Source organism: Schistocerca serialis, chromosome 1 (genome assembly GCF_023864345.2).
Source record: "Schistocerca serialis cubense isolate TAMUIC-IGC-003099 chromosome 1, iqSchSeri2.2, whole genome shotgun sequence".
Taxonomy (NCBI): Eukaryota; Metazoa; Arthropoda; class Insecta; order Orthoptera; family Acrididae; genus Schistocerca; species Schistocerca serialis.
This window is the reverse complement of record NC_064638.1, coordinates 910,628,540-910,637,204: the sequence shown is the minus strand read 5'-3', so window position 1 is coordinate 910,637,204 and position 8,665 is coordinate 910,628,540. Positions and strand designations below refer to the sequence as shown.

Below are 8,665 nucleotides of genomic sequence, written 5' to 3'. Positions count from 1 at the left end.
TTCCAGAAGCTCCTCGACAGAATAGATGGAGTGAGCCATGAGGAAACTCTTCAGTTTAGACTTAAGAGAGTTTGGGCTACTGCTAAGATTTTTGAATTCTTGTGGTAGCTTATTGAAAATGGATGCAGCAGAACACTGCACTCCTTTCTGCACAAGAGTCAAGGAAGTGCATTCCACATGCAGATTGGATTTCTACCTAGGATTAACTGAGTGAAAGCTGCTAACTCTTGGGAACAGGCTAATATTGCTAACAACAAACGACATTAAAGAAAATATATACTGTGAGGGCAATGTCAGAATTCCCAGACTATTGGATAGGGGTCGGCAAAAGGTTCTCGAACTTACACCACATATAGCTCGAAAAGCCCGTTTTTGAGCCAAAAATACCCTTTTTGAATCAGAAGAATTACCCCAAAAAATAATACCATACGACATAAGCATATGAAAATATGCGAAGTAGACTACTTTTCGTGTTGAAGTGTCACTTATTTCAGATACTGTTCTAATGGTAAATAAAGCAGAATTTTGTTTCTGAACAAGATCCTGGACATGAGCTTTCCACAACAGCTTACTAGCTATCCGAAGGCCTAGGAGCTTGAACTGTTCCGTCTCGCTTATAATATGCCCATTCTGTCTGATCAAAATATCGGTTCTTGTTGAATTGTGAGTTAGAAACTGTAAAAACTGAGTCTTACTGTGATTTAGCATCAAATTATGTTCCACAAGCCACGAACTTATTTCATGAACTACATTATTTGATACTGTTTCAATATTACACACAAGATCCTTCACTACCAAGGTGGTGTCATCAGCAAACAGAAATATTTTTGAATCACCTGTAATACTAGAAGGCATATCATTTATATAAATAAGAAACAGCAGTGGCCCCAGCACCGACCCTTGGGGAACGCCCCACTTAACGGTGCCCCATTGGGACTGAACATCTCTACCACTCTCAATATTGCGGAGAATTACCTTCTGCTTTCTGTTCTTAAAGTAAGAGGTGAACCAATTGTAAGCTACTCCCCTTACTCCATAATGGTCCAACTTCTGCAGTAATATTTTGTGGTCAACACAGTCAAAAGCCTTCGTTAAATCAAAGAAAACACCTAGCGTTCGCAACCTTTTATTTAATGCGTCCAAAACCTCACAGAGAAAAGAGAATATAGCATTTTCAATTGTTAAACCATTTCTAAAACCAAACTGTACATTTGACAGCAAATTATGTGAATTTAAATGTTCCAGTAACCTTGTATATACAACCTTCTCGATAAACCGACGGCATGGAAATAGGTCTAAAGTTGTCAACATTATCCCTGTCTCCCTTTTTATAAAGTGGCTTCACTACAGAATACTTCAATCGGTCAGGAAACCGACCACTCCTAAAGGAAAAGTTACAGATATGGCTAAGTACTGGGCTAACATACACAGAACAATACTTCAGTATTCTGCTAGATACACCGTCATATCCATGAGAGTTCTTGGTCTTTAGTGATTTAATTATTAACTCAATCTCTCTCTTGTCAGTATCATGGAGGAGCATTTCAGGTAACAGTCTCCGAACACTTTTTTCTAAGAGTGCTATATGATTCCCTGTTGGGACTAGGTTTCCATTTAGTTCACCTGCTATATTCAGAAAGTGATTTTTAAATACTGTGCATATATGCGACTTATCAGTAACACGGACATTCCCACTACGCACTGATTCTATATCCTCGACCTGTCTCTGCAGACCAGCCACTTCCTTTACGACTGACCATATGGTTCTAATTTTATCCTGAGACTTAGCTATTCTATCTGCATACCACATACTTTTTTCCTTCCTAATAACATTTTTAAGCACCTTACAATACTGTTTGTATTGGGCTGCTGCATTTAGATTCTGACTGTTTCTAACGTTTTGATATAATTGCTACTTTGTTCTACAAGATATTCTTATCCCTCTAGTCAGCCACCCAGGCTGCATGTTTGTGCTAGTACCCTGTTTTGAACGTTCTAACGGAAAGCAACTTTCAAAGAGCACGAGAAAAGTCTTGAGAAAAGCATTATATTTATCGTCTACTGTATCAGCGCTATAAACATCTTGCCACTCTTGTTCCTTGATAAGGTTTACAAAGGTCTCTACAGCAACTGGATCAGCTTTCCTAAACAGCTGATGACTATATTTAACACGTGTTGCAGCACAAAAATCTTTTAGAGTAAAAATTTGTGCATCATGATCTGAAAGACCATTCACTTTTTTGCTAACAGAATGCCCTTCCAGTAATTATAATGAACAAAAATGTTGTCTATGGTTGTTCTACTGTTCCCTTGCACTCTCGTTTTAAAGAATACGGTTTGAATAAGATTATATGAATTAAGGAGGTCTACCAGAATCCTCTTCCTTGCACAATCACTTATACAATTAATATTGAAGTCACCACATATAACTAACTTTTTGTATTTCCTATAAAGTGAACCATGAACCTCCTCTAGCTTTAGCAGAAATGTTGTGAAATCGGAGTTGGGGTCTATAAATAACAACGGTTAGAAGTTTAGCTCCATTAAATTTAACCACACCTGCACAACATTCAAACACCTTTTCAGTGCAGTACTTTGAAACATCAAATGACTCAAATGGGATGCCGTTTTTCACATACATGGCTACTCCCCCACACCGCAAAGAGCTCCTCGAAAAGCTGCCAGCCAACCTGTATCCTGGTAAAGGAAGCCTCTGGATTATCTCCTTATTGAAGAAGTGTTCAGATACACCAACAATTTCAGAGTCAACATCTATAAGCAATTCATTAACTTTATCTCTAATACCTTGTATATTTTGATGAAATATACTAATTCCCTTATTACTCCGATACCTAAGCTTTGTCAAAAGTGGTTCCTTTGTTAGAGAGACTTCCCTTAAGCTGGAACACCTATCAGCTGACTTCAGTCTAAAAAAGGTGCAGCTCTAACACCCACTACTGCAGGAATTTTCCCATGAGTGATCCCACCAACCCCACCTATGCTGTCACTTATAAGGTTTGCTAACCTCCCCTTCCCATATCTGTTGAGGTGCAGGCCATGTCTAGTGAAACCCGTCCTGCTGATAGACTCCACCGACACCACTGAAATGTGACCCATGCTTTCTGTCATCAGCGCACCCCCAAGTCTCATGTTATTACGCCTGACGGCTGTATTAAGATGAGGCCGATCGTGACGCTGAAACAGTTCCACGAAATGCACATTCGTGTTGCCAGTCTGAGTGGCTATCTTTTCCAGGTCACCATCTATGTCATACTCCCCATCCCTATCAATACTATTACCAACCCCACCCACTATCACTACCTGATCCTCTTTAGTAAAATCCCTACATAACCCCCCTATGTTAACAGTCACCTGAGCCAATCCTGCATTAGGTTTCACAATGCTGGTGACCTGGTACTCACTCCCCAGCACTTCCTGCAACTGCTAGCCTACACCTCTGCCACGAGAATATAAAGTACATATTGCAATATTGCAGTTTTTCTTCTGCTGATAGTTCTTTCGGCAATGGCCTTGCCGCAGCGGATACACTGGTTCCCGTGAGATCACAGAAGTTAAGCGCTGTTGGGCATGGCCTGCACTTGGGTGGGTGACCATCCAGCCGCCATGCGTTGTTGCTATTTTTCGGGGTGCACTCAGCCTCGTGATGCCAATTGAGGAGCTACTCGACCGAATAGTAGCGGCTTCGATCAAGAATAACAGCATAACGACCGGGAGAGCGGTGTGCTCACCCCACGCCCCTCCTATCCGCATCCTCCTCGGAGGATGACACAGCGGTCTGATGGTCCCGGTAGACCGGTCGTGGCCTGAAGACGGAGTGTTTTTTTTTTTTATATAGTTCTTTCACCTTCTTTACAACTGAAGAGTCTCGTAGCAAGGCATTTAACAATCTGCATATAGTCTGAAAATTTTTGCAGGCAAAAGCTGCAGCTTTCAGTCAAGTAGACAAAGTGGTGGTGGATTTAGATATAGGCTCACTAGTCACGGGTCTAGGGGCGGCACCTTAAGGGGTGCGACATTTTTTGCTCTGTACTCATTTTAACGTTTTACGTTTTAAAATAACTGCGCTTACAAACGACAAAATTTTTTAACATTGTTAAGCAACTTACTACTTTAAATAAGCCTTAAGAACGAAATTTGACAATACAAGCTAGGAAATACGCATAGTTTACTTGGTGGCTGAATGGAAATTTAACATTGGGTTTCTGTCTGGTATCATCTTCAGGATTGTTCAAAATATTTTGAAGTAAGCTGTCAGGACGGCAATCCACAATACAATGTTTGAAACGTTATTATTCCGAGAACGTTGTCGGATTCTACTCAACCATACCATATTTTCCCCTTGAATATATCTGAAAAGGTGTGATAAACTAATCAGCAGTTTCTTAAATCCTGTATCATGTGTGGGCCTCAGTATGTAAAACCCGTCTCTACTTAAATTTCTTGTAGGAATTATGGGGAAGTATCAAGTCAACTCTCCATTACTGTAATTAATGTGAAAGCTCTGTGGTCTTCAATATCTGAGCTTTGATTTAACGACACCCATTTAACAAAACATGTTGATACTGGGAATGTTTCACATTTTTAAATACATCTTTATACGAAAAGAACATAAGTAGAATATCTAATAATATGTGAAATACACCTCATAGCAGTTTAAAAACTTTATTTAGTTTTTTACTTTTTTTGCGAAAGAGAAGGAGAAACCAACTTTCTTTTGTCTCATTGATTGTGCTGCAGCCTGCACAATATCAAAGTTCGCGCTCTGTGCAATCGAATAGTACGTGGTATTGCAAATTTTATATTAAACTTCTTAACTAAGCTTTTTTTCTTCATGGAAATGTTATTTTTATTTTATATTGGAACAAAAGGTGCATTTTCATGTATAAATAACAGCAGTGTTCACACAAATGACAAACATCACATCAACTGCCAACAAGACTATTTAAACTTTGTAACCTGTCTTCTCTGCCCACAGAAACCACTAAAATGTTATAAGAATAAGTGGGATCCAGCACACCACACTGCTAGAAACTGCAAAAATTATTTGCTTTTTAAATCAGAAAGACGGTGTCACGAATATTCAGAACATATTTGCGTCCCAGCTAAAATTCCGGTGACGCGGTAAACAGAAGCCGAAAGAGAGACTGTCCCTTTTCCTTTAGGTGACGTATTCCATCCGTGAGGTGTGCTTCTATTCTTTACTGAGGACAGAGGAACAGGCAACAATGAAATTAAATTATTCTGCATTGTTGTTCTTTCATAGCTCAGTTACGTCGAGTCATCCGAGTTGGCCAGTTCACCGCTCCGTGTTTAAAGGAAAAATCTTTGTGCGCGGGTGCCGTGTTTAAAGTAAAACGCTTTGTGCTCATGTGCGGTGTAGTACGACTGGAACTGGATACCGTCTTTCTTTCTTTCCTTTTACAATTATATTTCTTTTGCTTTGACTGTTGGTTGACAATGAAAACCAGTGCAAAAAGCAAATGTGCAAAATTAAGTGGGGCGGCATTTCTAAAATTATCGAAGGAAAGGCGAGAACGAGAAGCCAATGATCTAAAACCGCTTTTTTTCGCAAAAAATGTTGCTGGTTCAACTTCGAGTTCAAGTGGTACGGATAATATTTCTGGCACTGCAGCTCTTATGAAAGAAGTAAATACAACCGAAACAAAAGTTGAAAATGAAGAAATGCAAATTGTTCCTGATTTCGAGTTTCACGAAAAACTAAGTGTCGAGGCAGAAATTACAAAAAGAAATAACCTCGTTAGTGATGATCCGGCAGAATGGTGTGTCAATGAGTCAACAATCGACATTCCCTTACAACATGGCATTAATCAAAATTGTAACGGTGATTTTTCTAATTCAAGAAGATCAACAGGGGGTAAAACCAGATATTTGAATAAAAATGTTTTTTACCATAAACTTTTAAATGGTGAATCAACTATGCGTGATTTTCTAGTATACTCTTGTAGCAGTAGTGTTGTTTTTGGTGCACCACGTAAATTGTTCGGAGGTAAGGCCGGTACTGCTACTAATGGTATTGCAGATTGGAAAAATATTTCTAATATTTTAATATTAATTTATAATTTATAGTTTATAATTAATAATTTTAGTATTAGTAATATACAGGGTGATCCATTGATAGTGACCGGGCCAAATATCTCACAAAATAAGCAGCTAACGAAAAAACTACGAAGAACGAAACTCGTCTAGCTTGAAGGGGAAAACCAGATGGCGCTATGGTTGGCCCGCTAGATGGCGCTGCCATAGGTAAAACGGATATCAACTGCGTTTTTTAAAATAGGAACTCCCATTTTTTATTACATATTCGTGTAGTACGTAAAGAAATATGAATGTTTTATTTGGACCACTTTTTTCGCTTTGTGATAGATGGCGCTGTAATAGTCACAAACGTATAAGTACGTGGTATCACGTAACATTCCGCCAGTGTGGACGGTATTTGCTTCGTGATACATTACCCATGTTAAAATGGACCATTTACCAATTGCGGAAAAGGTCGATATCGTGTTGATGTATGGCTATTGTGATCAAAATGCCCAACGGGCGTGTGCTATGTATGCTGCTCGGTATCCTGGACGGCATCATCCAAGCGTCCGGACCTTTCGCCGGATAGTTACGTTATTTAAGGCAACAGGAAGTGTTCAATGACATGTGAAACGTCAACCACGACCTGCAACAAATGATGATGCCCAAGTAGGTGTTTTAGCTGCTGTAGCAGAGAAATTGCGCGAGAATCGGGAATCTCAAAAACATCGATTGCACCTGTACTATATTTCTATGCACCAGGAATTGCATGGCGACGACTTTGACCGTCGGGAACAGTTTTGCCACTGGGCACAAGAGAAATTACGGGACGATGACAGATTTTTTGCACGCGTTCTATTTAGCGACGAAGCGTCAGTCACCAACAGCGGTAACGTAAACCGGCATAATATGCACTACTGGGCAACGGAAAATGCACTATGACTGCGACATGTGGAACATCAGCGACCTTGGCGGGTTAATGTATGGTGCGGCATCATGGGAAGAAGGATAATTGGCCCCCATTTTATCGATGGCAATCTAAATGGTGCAATGTATGCTGATTTCCTACGTAACGTTCTACCGACATTACTACAAGATTTTGCACTACATGACAGAATGGCGATGTACTTCCAACATGATGAATGTCCGGCACATAGCGCGCGTGCGGTTGAAGCGGTATTGAATAGCATATTTCATGACAGGTGGATTGGTCGTCGAAGCGCCATACCATGGCCCGCACGTTCACCGGATCTGACGTCCCCGGATTTATATCTGTGGGGAAAGTTGAAGGATATTTGCTATCGTGATCCACCGACAACGCCTGACAACATGCGTCAGCGCATTGTCAATGCATGTGCGAACATTACGGAATGCAACCTACTCGCTGTTGAAAGGAATGTCGTTACACGTATTGCCAAATGCATTGAGGTTGACGGATATAATTTTGAGCATTTATTGCATTAATATGGTATTTACAGGTAATCACGCTGTAACAGCATGCGTTCTCAGAAATGATAAGTTCACAAAGTTACATGTATCACATTAGAACGACCGAAATAAAATATTCAAACGTACCTACGTTCTGTATTTTAATTTAAAAAACCTATCTGTTACCAACTGTTCTTCCAAAATTGTGAGCCATAGGTTTGTGACTATTACAGCGCCATCTATCACAAAGCGAAAAAAGTGCTCCAACTAAAACATTCATATTTTCTTTATGTACTACACGTATATGTAATAAAAATGGGGGTTCCTATTTAAGATAACGCAGTTGATATCCGTTTGACCTATGGCAGCGCCATTTAGCGGGCCAACCATAGCGCCATCTGGTTTCCCCCTTCAAGCTAGACAAGTTTCGTTGTTTGTAGTTTTTTCGTTTGACGCTTATTTCGTGAGATATTTGGCCCGGTCACGATCAATGGACCACCCTGTATAGTAGAAAAGCCAACGGCCTTGCCGCAGTGGTAACACCGGTTCCCGTCAGATCACCGAAGTTAAGCATTGTCGGGCTGGGCTAGCTCTTGGATGGGTGACCACTTGGTCTGCCGAGCGCTGTTGGCAAGTTGGGTGCACTCAGCCCTTGTGAGGCAAACCGAGGAGCTACTTGATTGAGAATTAGCGGTTCTGGTCTCGGAAACTGACGTACAGCCGGGAGAGCGGTGTTCTGACCACATGCCCCTCCATATCTGCATCCAGTGACGCCTGTGGGATGAGGATGACACGGCGGCCGGTCGGTACCGTTGGGCCTTCATGGCCTGTTCGGGAGGAGTTAGTTAGTTAGTGTGTTGAAAAGGATGCTTGCAGTAGTGAAGAAGCCAACAAGTCGTGGCCTTCCCCTACATAGACACGTTGAAAGATTCCATTCTTTACATAATGGTCAATTTATGATGTCTCTTGAACTTATAGCCGAGTGTGATCCTTTTCGCGCAGAGAACATTGAATGGAGATCTAGGGCGAGGATATACAAGTTATCTTTCTTCAACAGTCTTTGATGAAATAATAGAGCTCCTTTCTGAACGAATATCATAAGTGAAATAAAACAGGCCAAATATATCTCTATAATAGTAGATTCTACTGTGGACATTTCACATACTGATCACTCATC

General features: G+C 40.6%; 1 pseudogene; it reads left to right on the top strand.

Annotated features, from left to right (window-relative positions):
* Nucleotides 1-8,003: 8,003 nt before the first annotated feature.
* On the top strand, nucleotides 8,004-8,121 carry LOC126426513 (5S ribosomal RNA; annotated as a pseudogene).
* Nucleotides 8,122-8,665: the final 544 nt, after the last annotated feature.